The sequence below is a fragment of the Falco punctatus genome, assembly GCF_963210335.1.
Source record: "Falco punctatus genome assembly, chromosome: 7".
Lineage (NCBI taxonomy): Eukaryota > Metazoa > Chordata > Aves > Falconiformes > Falconidae > Falco > Falco punctatus.
In genome coordinates, this window is record NC_137587.1 from 15,992,125 (window position 1) to 16,015,054 (window position 22,930).

Here is a 22,930-nt window from a genome sequence, read left to right on the forward strand (position 1 = left end):
TTTGATTATTCATCTGTTCAAAATGCAAATTATTTTCAAATAACATTTTTATATTTAACTCTAGCAGAATTGTGCTTCACTCTAGCAAAACTGAATTAAAATTCATTTCCACTGTACTGATGAAAACTTTCTCTAGGTGGAATACTGTAATTAAAGTAATGGGAACTCGGTTGAAGGATTTCATGTCAAAGCAGATTCCAGACAACGGGTAACACAGATTCAAGTTAGCATCCTACCTAAAGGTTGTACAGGTTAAAAAACTGTTAATTTGTTTTCAATTTGCTCTGAAATGCTTATTCTGAAATTGTTACTGTTTTCTTTTGACAGTCTAATTTTATTGATAATTTTTTATCAAAACAAAAGCAATTTTAATTCCCTGTGGTAGCAAAACTATAAAGGTAAAATTCTACACACAGAGAAGCAGTCCCATACATTTGCATGAGAGCTGCTTGCAGAAAAATCTTAGCAAATATGCACTGACTGCCACCATCTCTTTTTCAGGCTTAAATGTGGTCCCTAAGATCCTAATCTCAAAAATGTCCTTTTGACAAACGCTGTCAACTAGTTAAATTCCTTTAGTCACAAGGTGAATTTTGCTAGAATGCATGTCATCCATCCAATGCTGTATCCTATACGTGCCCAATGCCCAAACTTTTAGTAAAAGAAACAGATTTTTGGTGGATCAGCAACAAACTTGATCAGAACAGCATTTTGCTGTAGTTTACTCATAACCACGGAAAAAACTACCAAACTTATTGTACATTTATCCTGTAAAAATAGGACAAAGAAAATGTTTTGTTCATGTTCTTAGATCAGTTTCCCCATGGTAGCATTTTTTGCTTGATCTTACGATTGTCGTAAGTCATCAGCATAATCTGCTGCTGTGTGTAATTTATGATAAAGATGATGGGGTTTTGTTTGTTATCTTTGAGTCATAGAAGAGGCTCAAGTATGAATGTTTACTGATGCAATATGTTAGGGTTTCTAAGTAAAAGATATGCTAATACGTTGAGTGTGTTGGAGAATATTGTTGCTGCCGTACTCCTGAAGGCATAATATTTGACTGAGAAAAACTAAGACGCCTGTCACCCTTAGCTGCAAGTCACAATTTCAATGAAGATATGCACTGCTTCATGTGGTGAGCAGATCAGTAGACCTGTCCAGTACTTGCTGAGGATTGCAATGTCTCAGATTAAAATTTGCTTTATTTTTTTTTCAAAATTAGTTTATCATGGAAGTGGCCAGCTGCAAGTGGGGTAAGGACATGAACTTACGTAAACACTAATTTTTCTAGTGATTCTGAAATCTCTATCTACTTCAAGACACATCATTTCAACTTGTTTTATACATCATCTGGAAGCACTGTATGGTATGTATATATTTCAATTACACATTTTTATTTATTATTTGACTTGTTACCTTTCTGTCTACTGTCACCACATGCAATGCAAATTGTGGTAAATTTTTTTAATAGATAATTAATATGATGGCAGCTAGACTTGACAGGGATTGACTGGGGATTACAGGCACAAAAAGTAATTTACTGTTTATTTTCACAATGACTGAGCAACTCTGTAAGGACAATGTTACATGGAGGCATACTAGTATGGCAGATCTTCAGTGTTAAGGCCAGGTATTCAGGGTGTGAAAGGGTATAAAAGCTTGTTAGCTAGGGAAGTCTGATGGATTTGAAAGTGTAGAGAATAGGCATCTAATAAAATTCTGACTTATTTTAAACAGTTTCACGGGTCTCTGGTAGCTACAATGGTGATAACTTTTGCTGAGGAGCTAAAGTTCGAGCCTGTATTGTGTTGAAATTCTGTTGCTGCTAAAGGTGGGAGGACAAAGAGTTTTACTCTGTCTTAAGTATTCTCTTCTGGATGAAACGGAAAGGGAATGTGGCAAAAATATACCAGAAAACGTTGATAGTGTTTCACATCAAAAAGGAAATCTTCAACATATGCAACATGAATCAACATGCTGGTTTGCAGCCAAATAGGTGAGTTGGGGGTTTCTCCCATTCCAGAAAGAAAAGCTACAGTAAAGCTTTCTTTGGACTAGCATAATCAAAAAAATAAGGATTTCTACAAAAAGTACATTTCCTTGTGGGAAGTATAAAGATTTTAATGAGAATCCTTCTTTCCAAAACCTTTACCAGATTTATTAAATACAATATCTGGAAACATTTGTGACAGCTGTGAGATCCTTAGTATTGCAGATAGAGTTGGCAATCTGATAAGTGGCATTTAACTGTAATAATAGATTGCTACATTCCTTTGAGGCTTGCAAAAGAGTTTAGCTCAGTCGGAAGCATCCCAGTATTGGTCTTTAGGTATAGGAAGCATAAGCACTGTTCACGCTGCAAATCAACAGCAGCTATATAAATCCTGAGGGTGAGGATGTGCAAGGTGAGGGAAGGGTTAGAGATGTCTGGGTCACCCCGTAAGCAAGTCAGATGAGGTGATGAAATAACCAGCAAGACAGCCCTGTGATGGTGCAGCTCCCAGGGCAGAGGACAGCAGTGGCGGAGGGCTTCCCAGTTGTTGAGGTTTAACACTGGCCGGCAGCGAAGCTCCACATGGCTGCTCGCTCGCTCCCCCCAGGTAGTACGGGCAGGGAATCCGAAAAGATGAGACAACTCGTGGGTTGAGATAAAGATAGTTTAATAGGGAAAGTAAAAGCCGTGCATGTAAGCAAAGCAAAACAGGAATTCACTCACCACTTCCCACCGGCAGGCAGGTGCTCAGCCATCCCCAGGAGAGCCGGGCTCCATCAAACATAATGGTACATGGGAAGAAAAATGCCATCACTCCAAACACCCACCCCCCTTCTTTCTCCCCGCAGTTTTATATGCTGGGCATGACATCACGTGGCCTGGGATACCCCTCTGGTCAGTTGGGGCCAGCTGTCCCGGCTGTGCCCCCTCCCAGCTCCTTGTGCCCTCCAGCCCCTCACTGGTGGGGTGGGGTGAGGAGCAGAAGAGCCCCTGGCTCTGTGTGAGTGCTGCTCAGCAATAACAAAAACATCCCTGTGTTATCAACACTGTTTCCAGCACAAATCCAAAACACAGCCCCATACTAGCTACTAAGACAAGAAACTATCAAAGCACCACTAGTGTGTTTTCTTACAAGTGGGTAGAGAATAATCTGCTATTTTAGCAGTAAGTTATAGCAAAATTTATTCAGGACAGTCCTGAGGGCTTTAAAACCTGCTTTTAGAGAAACGTGAGTACCCTTGGGTTTTTTCTTTACCTGTGCTTTTCTGGTGCTTCCCCATGTGCAGTAGTTCAGCGTTTCAGACAAGCCGAACAGGGGTCTGTTAACAGTCTGAGCACTCCAACTGCAGGACAGGCGGTATTCTTCACTGAGGCCGTGAACAATTGCAGAGGTGCCAGTGTCTGACCGAAATAATAGCAGTACGTATCGGATCATTTGTAAGACAGACAGCTGGGAAAGGTACCATTTGTCTGCCAGGCAAGGTTTCATAACTCTTGGCATCTGCTCATGAGGAAAGCATCATTACCTATTGCTAATTACCTGAACTTAGTAGGTGTTAGATTAAAATCCTTTTTTCTTTATTCTGTATGGCAGTCTCTGCAATGGCATTGAAGGAGGAAAAGTAGGTGGGAAGGAAGAGGTTATGTGTTCATATTCATTGGCTGGGTATGCTTCACAGAACCCATCCCGCGGTGCTGGGCACAGTAAATGTGCAAGGTTATTTATGGCTTCCCTTACTGCCCTGTCTTTACGAATTCCCCCTTTTGCACAGTCTTTCCATATTCAGCATTATGTTTTTCTCTTATTACTCACAAGTCCCTCATCCTGAAACATGTCCCCACAGCTAAACTCTTGGCATTTTTAAGGCTGACATGAACTATGATGTTTAGCCCTTGCCATTTGGGGTTTGAACAGCTCGTGTTCTGTTACGTTATTTATTGACTGCAGTTTGTTACTGTTTGTAGATGAAGATGTAGACATGCACTGCATGTAAAATAAGGATACTTCACATCGCAAGGGCAAAGTTCTGGTGAAGGTGTTTAGCATATCTGAAAAGATTTAGAACAAGATTTCATAGTCAGAAATTCAGAGTGCTAGATCACCAGCCTGGGTGTTTCTTCCTTAATCTTGCTAAAGGTTTTTCTCCAAAGTCTCTGTAATAAGAAGCTGTAATAATACAAGGTATTTATCTTGAATGTAGTATTTTTCACCCTTCTGTAACAGGATTTCAAAATTAAGTACCAAATTTCTTTCATACAGCTATAAACTAAGGCACAGAAGTCATTTACAGTAAATTAATGGGCAGGAATAGAACAGAGATCTAAGAATATAAAACCCCGATCTCTCTATTCCTAGTAGAAAATGTCAGGATTGCAATGGAAATATTTTTAATTTCTTGTTTTGTTAAAAGCATCAGAAACAAAAGTAGGCTTCTGTCAAAGACTCTTTTTTCCTTCCTGCTCTAGCAATATAGTATCTTTCATGGTGTACACTGCCTGCAAAGCCTAATCTGTTCTTGCAAAATGCTTCTAGAGAAGAGGGACACCAGAGAAAGCTGGGCAAAGGCAGCAATAAAATCTCATTGCTTTTCTACTTGGATTTTACAAGCACTGTGCAAGAAGCTGTCAGCTTTCAGGCTGAATGCATTTGTATCAATGCAATGAAAGGATGCAGTTTAAGGTATTTGGGAGAATGCTGTGTATGCATGGCTTTTGTCACAGGCTTCAGCAACTGTGAGGAAAAAGTCTGTTGCCTTTTGCTCAGTTTTCTGACATTCTTTGGTTTAGTGTAAGGAACAAAGCATCTCTGTGTCAGAGCCACACAGGGTGCCTTGGTGTCAGCTTTCATTAAACTGTCGTTTTGAAACCCACAAACCCTCCTTCCTAAAAGCATGGAATAAGTAATTCAAGGAAAAGAAGATAAATCCTAATAAAGCATCAGAAATGCTTGTATTCTGCAATGGTATCGGCTACAGGAATTCATACTGCAAACAGCATTTCAGGCAGCCTAAGTTGAGCTGTTTTCTTAACTCAGCTGAATGAAACTGAAGAGCTGTTCAAAGCCTTTCCTGTCCCTGCTTTTGGAATTCAGGAATCAAGCATTGGGATTGTCATTTGAATTGAAAAGAACAACACAGAATAGGATGAGGAGTATGTTTTAGAAACAAGACTTAACCACTACTCATGGGTGACACCCAGTAGAGAAGTCATGCAGTGAGCCCAGGAGGCACGGAGAGACCAAGGAGTCACAGTGAAGAAATGAGGATAGATCAGACCACTCTGACCCTCAAAGGGCAAGAGAACCTGGCGTTTCAGGGGAGAAGTGATAGCCTGTGAAAAGGATGTGATTTGTGGTTATTATGCAAGAAATAAGCAAGGCATTCAGGTCGTGTGAAATTTCACAAGATTATGAATAGAGAATAATTTATAAATAGCAAGGTAAATGGACTTTGGTTTTAACATCAAATATTTCAGCTGTCTCTAATGAACAGCATAGGGTTTTATTTTAAAGTATGCTTGTAACAACTTTAACTCAACCATTTTAAAGTTTCATGCCCTATGCTGTAAGCAACTTTTCCATTCCTAATCATGCTAATGTAATGTCAGAAGGCTTAAGTTTAACCCAAATGAAAGGTAAACAGATGTCCTAATTTTCATTCTAATTGGTCAAAAAATAAAAGAAACTGTTCTTTGTGACCAGCAGGTTGAGGAAGGTGATTCTCCCCCTCTGCTCTCATAAGACCCCACCTGTAGTACTGCGTTCAGCCCTGGGACCCCCAACGTAAGAAGGACATGGACCTGCTGGAGCAAGTCCAGAGGAGGGCCACAAAGATGAGCATAGAATAGAGCTTGAGCACCTCTCTTATGAAGACAGGCTGAGAGAGCTGGGGTGGTTCAGCCTGAAGAAGAGAAGGCTCCAGGGAGACCTTGGAGCAGCCTCCCAGTACCTAAAGGGGGCCTACAAGAAATCTGGAGAGGGACTTTTTACAAGGGCATGTAGTGACAGGTCAAGGGGTAATGGCTTTAAACTGAAAGAGGGTAGATTTAGATTAGATATTAGGAAAAATTCTTTTCTGTGAGCATGATGAGGCGATGGCACAGGTTGCCCAGAGCAGCTGTGGATGCCCCATCCCTGGCAGTGTTCCAGGCCAGGTTGGATGGGGCTCTGAGCAACCTGGTCTAGTGGAAGGTGTCCCTGCCCATGGCAGGGGGCTGGAACTGGATGATCTTTAAGTTCCGTTCGAACCTAAATCATTCTATGATTCTTTGGCCATCCCTTCCATAAAAAAAAAATAAAAAATCTTTGCAGTGTTGGTAATTAATATTTCACCAGCTCTGCTAATATTCCTTGTCCTGTAGCGAGATATTTCAGTATCTGCTGTCTTCAAATCAGGAATTTTTCAGTTCAGAGATTTGCTTCTATTAAATATGATATTTATATATTGCATATATAAATATGACTATTAAAATGACACAAAGCTTTTATTTCATTTTTTTTATTTTACAGCATAGTTTCTATCTGAAATGGATCATAGCAGGATTAGTGGCTGACAGCACACGCTATGAACTACAATGACTTGTCAAACCATTCTAGCTGTACCAAGTTCCAATCAAATTCTTTATCTCTGTAAATATTAATACCTATCTTACTAGAAATTGTATTAAAATCTGTCATACTGTTGATATTCCAAGGATTGGAATGCAACGGAGTATTTTGCCAGACACACTGAATCCCCAAGTCAGACTGCAAGTGCAGCTACTTGTGTCAGGGGAATCTAGAGAGCTCTCCAAATAAAATAGCTTCAGAATTTTTCTTGCTAATAAAGTCAATGTAAAACCATGATGGAAAGGCTGAGGGAATGGTAGTAATAAGGGATCTTATTTTTTTTTAATTGCAGGGAATGAAGAGAAGGGCTGGCTGGAATCCCTAGAGAGCACAGAGCTAGAGGGTTTCTAGGAAGTGGTGATAGTAAAGGGTGGTTTTGTTTAAACCAAGATGTGGGCTTATTTGTATAACCATAGACTCCTTCATCTCTGAGGTTTTCATGAGTTTCAGTACAGTGCATTAAGGCATTTCTGAATGGGACGTATAAAAACCAGAACAGTGTCCAGGAAAACCTTCAAAGATTTGAAATAATATGTCTAAAACAAACAAACAAAAAAACCCCATGCAAGTACACTGTCTTTTCATGAAGAACAGAACATATGTGAATTATTAAAAGCATATAATGAAGCAAGTTAGCAAAATCACATTAGTATATGAAATTACTTATCTGCCAGGCATACCCAGGGCATAACTACTCAATAACGTAATCATATGTTCAAATGAAACAGAAGAACATCTTGCAGTAGGAAGATGCAAGTCCAATAGATTTCATCCTACCAGTTGTAGCTGGTCCCTAGAAAACTGTTACAGGCACACCATCAGAAGCAATTCCGATACAGGGTTTAATGAGTTCCTCAGTTACATTCTGACAGCTAACCGGGTTCAGGGTTAGCCAATTAAACTTGTTTAAACTACTTTTGTGGATACCCAACCTTTGTGTTTTAAGCAAGCATGGTTTATTTTGCAAATGGAAAGCCTACAGGAATCCACATGACCAGTTTTTATAGCTTGACTAGTGAGTTAAGCTTGCTTGACACTGCACGGCAGAAGTCACATAGCCATAACTTAATGCTTGTTATTTTAGTTATTGCAATTTAAGTAGTTTGTATTATCATTCTTTGTCTCCCTTTTCTGAATTTCCTCACAATACATCATTTCTCTTCTCTGTAAGTGCAGATAACGGATCTCCTGAGTTATGTGTATTCTTTCTAGACGCTAATATACAAAATATAATCAAAATAAATACTTAGCTGTTTTTGCTGCAGTAGACTCCATTTGTCCATGTAAGCCCAGTATTTCTGTAGAATTTTCAAGACCCTCTTGGGAAGGTTTTGAAGCATAACGTGAACAACACTCTGTGCAGGAATTTTGATGAACTGAAAAAGAAAAAATAATAATGCAAGGAGAAACCATTTCTACTGTCAAATGGCACTTACTGACTTAATTAGTCTACTTATAAAAGTTAAGAGGAAAATACAATTTCTTACAATTCTTATTAATTCTGTCATGGTGATTAATATGAATGATAAGGACGATGCACCTTGAGTCTGTTGTGTAGGCAATGGGATCCTAGAGGAGATTCAGAACAGAATTTGTATCTCTTGAAAAGGTAGAGCATGCTGCCACAGTGTCTTTTAATGTGCTGTATGAACTGTTGTGTACATAAAAAAAATTAATCCTTCACTTACTGGTATTGAAAGAAGCATGGGAGAGATGTTTTAGAAGTTTATAATTTATCAGAGGTTGAAAGTTTTTTTAGCCAGCTGCATGCTAGGATAAAATTCTTTCATGTGAGAATTGCTAAAGAAACTGATTATTTCCTTTATGAAGTATCAGGGAAAGGGAAAAACTTTGCAGTATTAACAAATTGTGTGTGTAGTTTTCTATGTTTTTTTACTTGCATTAAGATAATAGTCTTACTCTTTTGCATGGTACTAACTTATCATCCCAATATTTGTTATTGTGTAACAACATACGCCATCAAGCATACATGTGTCAGAATTAGTGTAAGTTGTCTTCCTTGTCCACAAACATTTACACATTTTTCAAGTATTTTCAAACTCTTTGAAAAGAGTATTCTAATCTCATTGCCACTTCTGCTGCAGGGATGCACGTTCAGCAGTTACACTGTTTTTGAAAGAAATATTTTCATTTATTACAGTATGTGCTTATTGCTTTTTTGCTGCTGTCCTCTGTGTATTAGGCATATATTGTCAATCTTCTGTGCATGTCTTAATCATTAAGACATGAGTGGTGAATTCCACACTAAGTCTGCTTTGAAGAACTGTTTTGCCAAAGCACGTAGAATTTTGTGGTGGTCCTTTACGTAATGCTGCACGTTACATTCAACGATATAGAAACTAACTTTCAATTTATAAATTTGACCTCTTAAATGTAAATTACAAATACAGTACAGATTCCCTGGTGAAGATTATTATTGTTGTAGGTGTTTTTAGACTGATAGTAAAAATTTACTTATGGTCAAGGATACCTTGGCCATCTCTGGATCTAAGATTTCAGTTTCTAGAGTGAAACATTAGCTTGAATATATGCCTTGTGTTAGATTAACAAGTTTCCATTCTCCTCTTTTGCTTTCTCTTTGTTTCCCTTTGAAAGAACAAAACCTGGCCATGTAGGATGGAAGTGAGCCACACACTTTGAAACCCTTTTGAGATGACTGGGGAAAAAATAGAAGGTGGGATGTGTGGCATGGCACATTTTCCTTTAGTTTTGACAGACCAAAGAGATCAAGACTCCCCTGCCCAACATGATAAATTGAGTCATTTAGAGCTCCTTTGAAAAGGTTGAAAAGCTAATATTCTTTATGTCTCAAAGTGTGAATTACAGGAAGTAGGAGCTGAGAAATAGATTACTTCTGTGAGCGCCATAGAATGGTTTACCAGCTGTGGGCAAGGAATGGAAGAAGGAATAAAATAATAGGTCTTTCTGCATCTAGAATTAAGATTTGAAAGATGAGGGATTACCTCAGTGTATTTGTTGTAAGAGGAAAAAAGGGGACTTCCCAGGCTTTCTGGAGCATCTGAGGAAGACACATGAAGAAACATACTTTCCTAACTGTAATGGTTCTTAAAACCAAAATTCTAATGTCAACTTAAAACCAGGGGAATTAAAAATTCAATTTGTTCACCAGTGTAGCTTTGGGCCGCAATGCATGCAATGCACTGGGTCAGTTTTTCATGATCATTAATCCCTGCAGTCACTGGAGGAAGTTTCAGTTTACAATTAATTACATCTTTGTTGATTTGCAAACAAAACAATGCTGCAATGATATTGGCAAGAGGGAGCCTTTGTAGTGGGAGTTAGTTTTGGTTTAGAAAGGTTTTTATCCCCATCTCCTTGGTCGTGTATTCACAGTTTTCTATGAAAATAACTGGGTTTTATGTAAACATTTATCTATCAAGCACTGTCCCTGGAGTTTGGAATTGGCTATGAACTTGTTCAAGTCCTATTCACACCCAGCTAGTACCTGTTCATGGCTTTGTATGGAAATGAAAACAATTCACAGGTGCACAAAATGAATATGTAGAAATTTTATTGCATTTACACATGCAACACTCAAAACCTACCCCAATACATCATATTTTTAGTTTATAATATGGCTTTACAATGTGACTTGTTTCTCAAATAAAAATCCTCCATTTTCTGACCAGTTTTGTATCCCATACCCCAGTTTTTTATTTGTATCTCAGTAAGATGAAAGATAAGGCTACCTGAACTAGACAACTATAAAAAGAAAATTGTAAAACTGTAAAATTTTCTTAGAACCTTATTTCTGAAACAGTAGGGTATTTGTCTACTTGATAATAAATCCTTAACTATAATGCACTGAACCATTCATTCAGGTTTCACAGTTCCCTGACTCGAGACGTAAAGAACACGCTACCACAACTGGTGGTAGAAAATGTATTTTTTTTTTCCCCTACTTAGAAGAGAGTGATGATGTCAGTTTGAATGGGTGCATTTTTTCCTTCTGTAGTTTTCCAACCATATTAGTCTAGCTTTGTTGTGGGTTTTTTTGTTTGTTGTTTTTTTTTTTTTTTAATTTATCAGGGGAAAGAGTTTCTAGAAGTTATTTTAGCTGTAAATATCAGTAATTAAGTAGTTAAGTTAGTCTGAGAAATGGTGACTTGAAGAAGAGCAAAGAGGACTTTGTCAAAAAATTCTTGTTCCTGCACAGTACCAATTATATCTGGTGCTGTGGGGTAGAGGTCGTGATACTATAGTCTTTGAAATATATTTTTAGTAGTATTGTAATTATACTGAATTTGCAGAAAAGAAAAAAAAGTGTCATTGCATTTTTCCTCATAGCGCTTTTCTGTCATGAATTCAAGCACAACTGTTTGCTCAGAAGGAAACCAGTGTCCTCATCAATCATCCGGGTGAAAAAGCTAAAGTAATACAGAATAAGTATCCTTTTTTATTTTTTCTTTATCAGTATATATGTGAATTTGGACATATAGTTCTTAGAGCATTACAGTTGTCGCTTGAAGCAATTAAAACTGATAAACAGCTACACTGTGCTAGCAGTGATAATTATCTGGGCCTTTTAAAAATCACAAAAACTGTATTAAACAGTTGTATTACCCATTATACATTTCACAGTTTCTCTCCTGAGTCCCATATTTAATGTGCAAACTATTAGGAAAGTCACTTGTAGTAAAAAAGGAGGAAAATTAAAACCGGATTCAATTTTAATGGCCCTACCAGCTAATTTTGTTATTGTAACTTATCACCTTTTATTTCATGGTTGTTCTGCTTCAGATAAAATTCTTTATATTATCACTTCTGTTTTAGCTTATGTTGTGCCATCTCCTCCGTCTAACAGGGATTGTTTTCCACAGTTCTGATAACGTTCTCCAGGTTATACTAGGACTGTTTTTGGTGGTTTTTTTTCTCTATTACAATGGTTTCCATAAAACATGAAGACATGCTTTGTTATCAAGAAACATGAGGTATGTGCAGCTTTTCTTGATGATTAGATCTCGAACAGTGGGCTGTGCTATTGATGTACTCTAGTAATTTTTTTTCCTATTGTAGTGATATAAAGATTAATTGAAAAAAGCTCTAAAATCCTTAAATGCTTTTGAATAAATCATCTTACAGTTTAACTACAATACAGTTAATGCATTGCTAATAATAATAAAAAAGGGTAGTTAAAATAAAACAGTTTCTTCATGAGAATTTAATTTCCTCTTTCAGATATATTCCTGAACTGCAATGTTGTATTAATTGTTCTTTATACTGAGGTAGCTGGTCAGGCTATATAGGAGATAATTAACTATTTTTCCCTAAACATCCTTCACAAATGATGTGTCTTCTCACCTTGCTACAGTACATAACTACTATCGATTGCCTGCTCTCTGTTAAATTCTGCTTCTGTTCAGCACTGAAGGGCACACACAGGAGCTCTGACAGATTGATCAGGATGTGCCGAATGCAGTTTAAGGAGCGGATAGCTCTGACCTTCAGCTGAGAAGCCAGTCCGAGCTGCTGTGTGAAGTGTGTTCTTTAATTAGCCAAGTTATTGCATTGATATTTTCTCTAGCTTTAGGAACACATAAGTTTCTATAGATACATGCTAAGCAAAGTTACACAAAGGAGTGTTCATTATGCCTGGCCATAAGACAAAAAAAAAGAGAAAAAGAAGAGGCAAAAAAACCCAACTGAGTTTTAAAACTTTGAATTTTAACTTTTTCTGAGAAATCCTAGAAATAATGTAGGAATATGTTGCTAGAAATAATATAGGAATACAAAGCAAAGGATCAACAAAGTTATAATGAACTTGATTTGACAGTATTGCACTTCTGGTGAACCAGGCACCTGACCTACTCAAAGTGGCAAAGAGGAGAATATTGTCTCTTGGAAGAATGTTCACTATAACAAATCTCAAAATAAAAAAAAAAAAACAACTCTTGGATTCAAACCCACAAATTTCAAGGTTGTATTTGGGAGTGAAATTGGTTAAAAAAACACCAACAACACAAAGATGTTATTTAGAAGGTGTTATTAATATAAAGGCAGAACTTGAATGATGTAACAGAAAAAACACTCAAAGCAAGTGTGTAGCATTTATTGAGCTCAATGATTACCTGAATATCCCACAAAAAGAAAACTAGAATATACACAGAGATACTTAACTTCACAGTTATCAGCCAACCTTTATGTGCCATGACAATGTGGTTGTTGAGAAAGAGCAATAATAAGTGATTGGAAGTGGTTTAGTTACCTGCATCCTGAAAATATCTTTGAAGTATCTTGGTTCTGTATGTTAGACTAAGGAAGAAAACCTTGAAGAGGATTGTCTGCACTGTCCTTTAGAAAGCATCATGGTATAAGTGTTGTGTTACATGCATCACGAGACAACAGACCATGGTAATGGTTGGACACCTGAGGCTTCTATATGGAAGAAAAAAGGAAAAAAAAAAAAAAAAAAGCGAACTCCTCTCAGATACGGTGGTATGTTCTAATCTGGGTCTGTAACTTCGAAGATAACAGGTGCTTATAGCACCCTACCAAGAGATATAAGAAAGGAAAAATAAAAAGTAAGAACTCTGCCCTAGTCAAAACCAGACTAAGATAAATTTATTACCATTTCTATCCATTTATTGTATGTTTTGCTAGACTTGCTATTCTTGAAATAATGCAAGATTCATAGAGAAGGACAAACACAAGAATTTAGCCGGAAGTCCTTGAGCTATTTTTGTGCTTACAATATGATTTGATTGTATCTTAGACATCTAAAGGTTTCAAAATGTTGGGGCTGGTATGCTCAGAATTTCTATTTTGACATTGGAAGTTCAGAGAGGTTCTGAGATTTTTTTATCATTTTGGTATGGTAGTAGTGTTCAACTTCCAGCAAATGCTAACACAGCAAACAATAGAAGAAAAATTCAGGCACTGTTTCTGTGATTACTGAGACCTAGTTGTGAGCAAAAGACAGGATATTGGCAAGCAAGACCTCAACATCGGCTTACTGTGTCCTTAGGTTGTGATGGCTCTTCTTGTTATATATAAATTTAAGCATGCCGGTCACTTAAATCTATTTAGGTGGCAATATTAGGTGCTGGTTTTACATCAGTGCTAATTATTGTTGCTTTTGATGTTGTGGACTACAGAATACATGGTGTTATGAGGAGAAACCTACCATAGGTTTTCTTCCTGTCCTTTGCAAGGGAGCAGTGTCTAACACTCAGCAGCACATCATGACTCTGAGCCAAAAGTGACTCCAGCTTAGGTCTCATTCTCAACTATAGCTCCCCAACTTGCTTTAAGGGAAGAAAAGACGTCTGTTGTTTTGTTGTTTGGTATTTTTTCCTGTCCTGTGCTGTCCATATAGACCTGTAAGAATATTCGGATAGTTTTTCTATGCTAGATCACTACACTAGTCACAAGAGAAAGAAAGATCTGCAGGTAAGAATGTTATCTTTCTTCTGTTCTAGTGCTTCTCCTCCTTGAGGACATCTGGCATCATTTTAAAGCTGAAAGAATTCATTAAAGAACTCTTGGTGATGCCAGGAAAGAACTACTTGTGGTCCTTTTACTGCATGTGACTATTAAATACTGGATAGCTTTAGCATTGGTGTCTACAAGAGAAATGTAGGTATCCTCAGATGGGTATCTACATCACACAGGCTCAAAAGTGAAGCTTGGAGGATGCTGTTCAGTTGGGAAGAGACAACTAGAAAAGACTACAGGTAACAATGTAGGAAAGTAAAAGTGGGGACCACTTCTTTGTTGATAAGCAAAAAATAAAATAAAGTCTCCTTACTTCTCTGATGTCTTGAAGCGTGTTCTACACTAGCTGATACATGCCTCATGTTTAGAGATCTTTGTATTTCAGTTGTGATTCCAGGAAATGTGTGTACTGGAACTGAAGTCCTTCACATAAATCTTTATGTTGTTTCACTGGCTTTTTAGAAATGAATCTAAGTTGTATGCTGCAGAAAACACATCTGAGTAAAGTAACCAAGTTGCAAACTGGAAAATGCTGCATGGGCTCATTGCAGCGCTGTTTATCCCTTGGCATCATCTTCATAGTGTGATTGCAGAAACCCCAGCACTATGTTAGTGTAGACAATCACACTCATGGCCTGCACTATTTTTTTAAAACTCTTACCCCTTTTACAGTGTTTTTCAGGAGGCTAACTTTATGCTGTCACCTGTTAAATCACAGCAAAGCAGCAGGAAACCTCTGTAATTTGTTCTGTTTTTAGAAGCCAATTACTGCCTGGAGGTGTACTGTTGGGTAAGGTTATTCTTCTATGTCAGCAAACACAAAGCGCAGCAGCTTGGTGAATGTACGGAGGAGGCAGGAATAGTGCTGCGGTAACTATTGTCTTGGTCCAAGAAGCGGTCGTATGTGTGCAGGTTTTCCAGGAAGCCAAAAGAACAGAGTGGCTAGTGAGGTTTTTCATATTTTTCCATTTTTGATAGTAGCCCTATGGAAGAACCTGGGACACTGAACGGTAAATTTTGCTCAAGATACTGGAAGCATACCAACTCTTCAAAATAACACCTTTCTAATGCTCATCCAAACAGCCATCATTTCTTCACCAAATGTTTTTTTCTTGAGCTTGCCATGAATGTTTTTTTAATGAAGCAAAGCTGAGCTTTATGCTTTAAAAAACTGCCATAAATATTTGACCAGCAGAAGAAAACCTTTTTGGAAAGCACCGTAGCTAAAGCCTCACCATGACAACAAATCCGAAATAAAAAACATTTGGAGTATTTCTTGCATTTGAACAAAAATAGACTTTTCCTGCACAAAGTGACAAATTTGTTCGGATAGATACCATTTTCTCTCAAACTAGTTCTGGCTAATTTTTGACCTGCTTGACTTGTTCCATTTTCTAATATCTTAGTTGACCAACTTCCTCTCTGCCAACAATTCAGTATTTCTGGGTCAGTTTCTTACACCCAAATGTATGCAACGTTCAAACCATCAATGAAAGTGTGCTGCTACCTTATCCTTGTTCCCATCTCTTTTGATTAATACAGTTTTGACATCCTTCTTTCCCCAACACTCTCCTATCCATCATTTCCCTTTCACTTCAAAACAAACTGTAAAGTTCCTATGATTGCTTTTTTTCTATGTTTTGCCTTTCCAGACAAGAAAATGTTATACACAAAGTCCCAAATCGGTTTTACTACTTCTCTTATAGGCAAGTAACAAATTTCAGTGTTGACTCTTCCACAGAGAGAGGTCTGGCGTGAGAGTAGCCTGAAACTGCAAGGTAACAAAAAGATTTGCAAAGTTTAAGTAATGGGGAAAGTCTGAACACATTCAAGTTGTCTAATGTAGCAAAGAGAAACAGAGACTACATGATGATGACTTTCAAATATATGAAAAGATAATATGAAGAACAAAGGATTAAAGAGGATTAAAGTGTTTCATAATAGATAGCTTAAGAAGCAATGGTATTACAATTGCAGGAAAGCAGAATTAAGTTAGACAATAGAAAATATTTCTTAATGGTGTAAGTACGGTTGAATGGGCATCACTGAGAGTTCTGAAAACCAGAAATGATTGATCTATGATTTAACTTCTCTTGGGGCAGGTAACCTCAATATCCTTTTCATCCATATCATTAATGATACTGTGACTTCTGATCTCTTTTCTATTAGCTGTTCACTTAAATAGACTCAATCAAACTGGATTTCACATCATCATTATCCTTGTACTAGCTCCCCAAATGTACTCATTACATCAGGAATTAAATTAGATTGCAAGTGACCTTTCCTTGAGGACTGCTTTCAAGTGTCAGTTCAGTACATGGCACAGTAGAAAAATCTATTGAGGTTACTCTGAAACACATCTCTCTCTCTGTGGAGAAATTCTAAGACTCCTTGGAAATTAGGAGGAATGAAAAGTATAAAGATCAAAGATGAGGAAAAAAAAGTAAAACTGACTGGCTTGTCACACTTCTGAAAAATCTTGGACTATGTCACTGAACATTGTAAATAGGGTCTGAAGTTCACAGTTGCTTTTAATCAAAAATTAACTTGTGAAGATCTTTGCAAGTGTAACTGAACAGCCATGTCACAAAAGTACAAGACCAGTAGCATCACATAGCTACACAGAAACCAAAAATTCCATGGATATGACTTCATGGCCAGCAGCGTTACTATGTTATTTTTCTCTGGTTTCCATTCTTATTTTGTCCACACGTAATGTGTATATATATAAAAATGTCAAATGTAAAAATTCCAAGAAAGGAAATATTTGACTGTTTTGTTCTACACTACATAGAGAAGGTTTTGATAAATTAGTATTTTGGGTTCTACCTCCAAATACCAACAGCAAAAGACAGAGATAAGAGTGAAGCTTATACATTTATATTAAGTACCTTTAACTGTGTGCAATGGAATACATCCCATAGCTCTAGGACTCTGCTTTGAATTAGAAGTTTCACATGTGATTTGTGTGAATCAGTGCCCAGCGTTGCCTAGTTGGCTGAAAGCGGTGAGCTAGCCGGTTTGGCCCATCGCTTTTTCTGATACCAAGTTTTTCAGAAGCCAGAGATGGTAAGGAATATCTCAGCACCTTGTCCAGGAGCAGTCCCACTCCCAGTCATATGTTATCCTGTCAGTATGAGATCACATTGTTTCAACTAACTCAGGTAAGGTGAGGATCTTGATAACCTTGACAGACCTTCAGGAGCTGAAGCACAGGACAGATCAGAAAATCTTCCAGCGCTATTGCTTATCCTGTATCTGCTCTTTAGCCAAAGCAGCTAACTTCTTTCTAAACATCTGATACCCTACAATCATCCCTAGTCACTTTTTAAAGTAAATATACAAAAGAAACTGCAAGTTTTACAGGCATTTGAGGCATTTATACCGTAGTTTCTGTGAAGTGTGTGAAATGGTAATTTAAAATTACTTATTTACATTCTAATCAATACCAGGAGTATTTCCTTTTTTAAAATACTGTTCAGACCTCTTAATTCACATATATACTTTTTACTAATTGTTTGTTGATTATTTTAATTTACTCCTACAGCCATCAATCTACATCTTGTACATTTACTTCCTACAGTGTTTTCCATCAAGTTTTAAATCTAGTTGATGATCCAATATATACCTCCAGTTATATTTCTGTTTAAAACAAATCAATACTGCAATGACACATGTGGCTCTAACCAGTGATCAAATACACCATTTCTTTAACTCCCATGATTGGAAGTAAGGAGGTGTTAGTGAATGTTAAAAGATTAAACTCAAAACATTTATCCAATTGCTGTTAGCTTTATTTTACAAAAAAAAAAAAGTGTTCAGAAATGCGTGATTTATTGATTGTGATTTTTTTTTCACTTACCCAGTGAAACTTGATTAGTTGCCTGATAAAATATTGCACTAAACAATTATTCTTAAGGTGAAATATTTGAACTCTGTGGTTTTATTTTCTGCATTTTACTTAGAAGTATTTTAACCTCATTATATTTTACAGTTTTAAATAGAAGGTCATGCTTGGTAAAGGTCTACTTTAAATCACATCCATTAAAATAACTCCCACTGTTTTGCAAGTGATTGGAACAGTGGGTACATTTGCTGAAATCTGTTTTTCCTCTTTCCCTTAGAATGTATCAGAGAGAAACAAGAGTAAAAAAATGTTCCTTCTACCAATGGGGTTCAAATTTAACAGGGTAACACTTTAAAGCTATTTTTGGATATAAGCTTAAGGGGTTACATTTCTACCTGATACAGCTCAGTAGCTGATGCTGGGTGATTTTTGTCAAATAGTACTTAGTGAGTTCATGGATTCTGGATTTTTACTTATCAGTGGTAACCTGCTGTTTTCAGAAAGCAGATCCTGCTTTTCAGGAGAAGGTGGTAATTCAAATCGGATGGCATAGATCACCTCTGTATTTATAAGACTAAGTGCACGGGTTTTATTTAAATATGTTCAGCATGAAAAGCACTTCCATATCATCTTTAGTGATGGAGTGACTTTGTTTGCACTAATGTAAGTGAAGGGAGCATCTGGCTTAAGATACCTTGATTAACCAAACTTCATCCTCCTAGTCGACTGTCTGAGTGTGCAGAACCAGAAGAAAACTCTATAGTTGTATATTATATAACATTACAATTCATATGTCATATACCAGGAAGCAAATTCTGACAGAAACGAAGGAATACATCCCCTTAAGATACAGTTAAAATGTGCATAATCAATATGGCAATTTATCTTGCTCAGTTTATGATTTTCCCATTAAATTATTTAATTCTTATGAACTAATAACTAATTAATAATAATTAATTTATAAGTTCACTGTAATCCTATATATCAATGGTGAGATATGTAGCATTTAGTAAGGAGGGTCAAGCTAGATTCTGACCACTTTTGTTCATTTGGGATCCCAGAGTGCATTTTGTAAAAGCAAGACCGTCATCTTCAACAGCTTGATCGTAATCCACGGTCATATCTTTTTGTTGAAATTCTCTTTGCAATTTTAATTGGATTTGATATTCTTCATCATCTATCTTGAACTATATAAAAGATGTTTATACCAGTAAAAGAATGGTAATTATGTTAAAAACTTTGTGTCTGTATTTTTAAGTTTGAGATACTTTCATGGATCTGCCAGTTTGATGTAAATATGTAGATTATGCATATATCAAACATAGGTACATATGCAAGATCAGACATTTGAGAGTTAGGAAGGGCTAGTCTCTTTGTGTACTATCAACTTGAAACTGACTTTCTTAGGTTTATGGTTCAGTAATTTGCCATTATATCTTTTTTTTTTTTCACAGAGTTCTGGCTTAGTTCCATAGATTAATTGCAGAGATAACAGCTCTGTGAAACTTGCTTTCATCTTTTTGGCCTTTTAGATATAGTGGCTAGAGAATGAGAGGAGATGGCTATTGGCCTCAGGCAGGTAAATGTTTCCTTGTGGAGTGGGATTCTGTCTGTATTTCATCTGATGTTTTCCTTTCTGATGCCCTGAGTAGCATTTTTCCAAGTACGTACAGATACAGCTGTGCTTAAACAACAGCAGGTGTTAGAAAACGTTTGGCTGCTCAGAAGTTCAGCTCCAACAAATGTTCCAATTTGTGAACATAAAACTACTAATTATTTTTTCTTTTTAGTCTACCTCTAAAGTGGGAAATAATATTTTACACCATAGTAAGTATTGTGAAAATCAATACTAACTATTTGTGAAGGACTTGAACTTCATACATGGATAAACACTGCAGAGAACTTGTAGCTAAGCTCATCAGTCACTGCTCAGAGTACTGTTTGGATGATGGATCACATACAACGTACGGACTGGCAGCCTAAACGCTGAGTTGAAAACAAAAATAAAATTGCTGCGTTATTGCTTCCTTACCTGAAATTAAATGCCAAACAGTAAAAGTGCATTATGAAAAGTACAGAATACCAATGATCTGCAAGGAAATCCTTCTTGCAGTAATATGTGGGTTCTGACAGTTTCATAGTGTTGTGATTTAACCCCACCTGGCAACTAAGCTCCACACGGCTGTTCGCTCACTCCCCACCAGTGTGATGGGGAGAGAATCAGAATGGTAAAAGTGAGCAAACTATTAGGTTGAGATGACAATTTAGTTGGGAAAGCAAAAGCCGTGCACACAAGCAAAACAAATGAAGGAATTCATTCACCACTTCCCATCGCAGGCAGGTGCTCGGCCATCCCCAGGAGAGCCGGGCTCCAGCACACCTAACGGTTACTTGGGAAGACAAATGCCGTAACTCTGATCACCCCTCTTCCTTCTTCTTCCCCCAGTTTATATACTGAGCATGATACTCCATGGTATGGAATATCCCTTCAGCTGGTTTGGGTCACCTGCCCTGGCTCTGCTCCCTCCCGGCTTCTGGTGCACCGGCTCACTGGCAGGGCACGGGGAACTGAAAAGTCCTTAATTTTAGGGTAGGCATTACTTAGCAACAACTAAAACACCAGTGTGCTATCAACATTATTCTCACACCAAATCCAATACACAGCACCATACCAGCTACCGAGAGGAAAAATAACACTATCCCAGCCAAAAGCAGGACGCATAGCAAAAAGTATAAAGAATTTTAATCTTCATCCCAATGAGTGACAAGAAGTTAGTTCTTCTCAGGAGATACGTTCTTCTTTTCTTCCTTTTTTTTTTTTTTTTTTTTTTCTCGTTCTTACTCTTTTTTTGTTTCATTTTGTTGTTTAGATTTCTAGAAGGTACTGAATATCCCATGTGGCAGGGCAGAATAAGTGACTGAGCTGCTGAAGATGGATATGATGAACCCCCAGTACCAGCCCATAAGGCAGGTAACCGAACTATCACTCCATTTAAGAATAACAGAGTATTGTGGGAAAAGAGGAGTTAAAATATTATCTCTATTTTTTTAATTGTACTATTAATAAGATTAAGGGTTTCTGGTTACCACACTGCTTAATGATACCAAGTGTCTGAAATTAAATTAAAGACAATAATTTGAAAGTTTAGCTTAAAATTGTCAAGATGCTAAAAATATTTGATTTCTTTTTTTCGCTGGTTGTGAGCTGTCAGCATACAATCAGACCATACATACAAGCTTTTCTTCAACCATGGGTGGTGTTAAGATAAGCATGTTTCTCAAAGAAAGCCCAAAGCCTTTCATAATCACAGGTCTCCGGCAACCGGAATTTGAAGACATGTATGAAATATCTTGAAATCAATAGTGTTATTGCAAGAATTCACAACGCTATTTTCTTCTTCAAATTAATAGAATTCTATTACGTGTTGTAAGGGAAATTGGTGTTGTCAGACCTGGACCGCACAGCTGGATTCTGAAAAACACATGTATACATGTGCAACTTCTGTGACTTTTGTGTAGATCAGCTTTTAGGACCTACAAAGCATTTCTGTGTACAAGCTAATACTTGTATCGTTATTGTTTTATTAGTTAGCAGACCAACTAAGATAGGTCTGTGACAATAAGCATTAAAAATGGTATGTTTTGTGTTAATTTTGCTTTTATAAGTAATTCCAGAAGTTCTCACAGTAGCCAAAGTTAAATAAAAGAATATTATATATTTCTCTCTATATATATATAATTCTAATTCTTTTAGATTTATTTATATTTACATGTAACTATATTGTTTTGGTCTCAACATTCTGAAAACATTTAATAACTTGGTTTTCAGTCTTGATAACCTGTTTTAAAAAGAAATAAAAGTGTGTTTTAAAAGAAATCAGAGCTCAGAAATAAAAAAGAAAAAGTGGTGACCTTAGAAGTCCAACATTATAATAGGAAAGGCAGATTTTGCCTCTCACTGAAGCTGGTGGGAGACACATCAGAGATTTTTCTGTTCTGCTTTGGAGCTATAGCTCAGAAACTCTTGAGATACTGCTCTGTCTTTTTAATACTTAATCCAAATATAATGAGTAAAGCAAAAGGCTAGCTGAATAGGGCTATTAATCTTTTTCTGTATGAAGAAAGAGTCAACTTCTAACTGTACTTTTCATTATAAAATACAGTCATAAGTCCTGAAAATTCTGAAATAAAGTCTACTTTGACATCCTGCTAATAGCTGTTCAAATTGAAGATTTTCTTGCACTAGCACACTGCAGCCCAGCTGGTGCAAACGATAGATGCTTCCTATTCTCTTAAATTGGTTTCCAGCCTCTGGGTTATTTGCTGTGCAAAGGCTGCTGTCCTAGATGGCTTCATGGAATCCTTTTAGAGACTGGATACACTTGCATTAATTTCCTCCATGCCTTTTCTTGTGAATTAAGCCCGGCACAATTGTGACTGTTCCCTTTTGATCAAACATACCGGACAAGGACTGCAGTTCATTTACTACCTCTCAAGCAACCATGTCAAAGTGCATTATAGAGCGTGATGTCTGAGGAGGTGTCGCTACTATCTGCACTAAGCAGGCACATTTGCAAATTCATGAGCTCTTTTTGAAATTCATGAGCCATCCTCTGCCCAGTTTTTCATTTTGTTTTCAGTATGAATATTCAGAAGATTTAATTGTTTTTTTCTTCTCCTGAAAGCACATTACTGCATCTTTTAAAATAAAGCCAACAATAAAAATAAAATATGTATATATATACAAGGTAAAACAAAACATACATGAATTATGGTCTTCCTCCTTAGCCACAATTCTTTCTTCATTCAATGTGTTCCTGGCTGAAATCATGGGGCATACACAATTTCCATTCATTTAATCAGCTTTCAGTTACCTGATTTTTTTTTTTTTTTATAGCAAATTATCCTTCTCAGTGATAAGTTCCTGTGACAAAGTATTTGTCTGTGCTCATACACTAGGCGCAGGAATCGCACCTAATTATGAATATATGATGTTGAATAAAGG

At 37.0% G+C, this 22,930-nt stretch overlaps 1 long non-coding RNA gene across 1 annotated transcript in view; it reads right to left on the reverse strand.

Annotated features, from left to right (window-relative positions):
• Positions 1–84: 84 nt before the first annotated feature.
• Positions 85–22,930, reverse strand: part of LOC308066874 — a 64,279-nt gene continuing 41,433 nt past the window's right edge. The window contains exon 3 of the long non-coding RNA XR_013929352.1: positions 85–7,978. This is a non-coding gene — a long non-coding RNA (uncharacterized lncRNA). The remainder of the gene's footprint in view (positions 7,979–22,930) is intronic.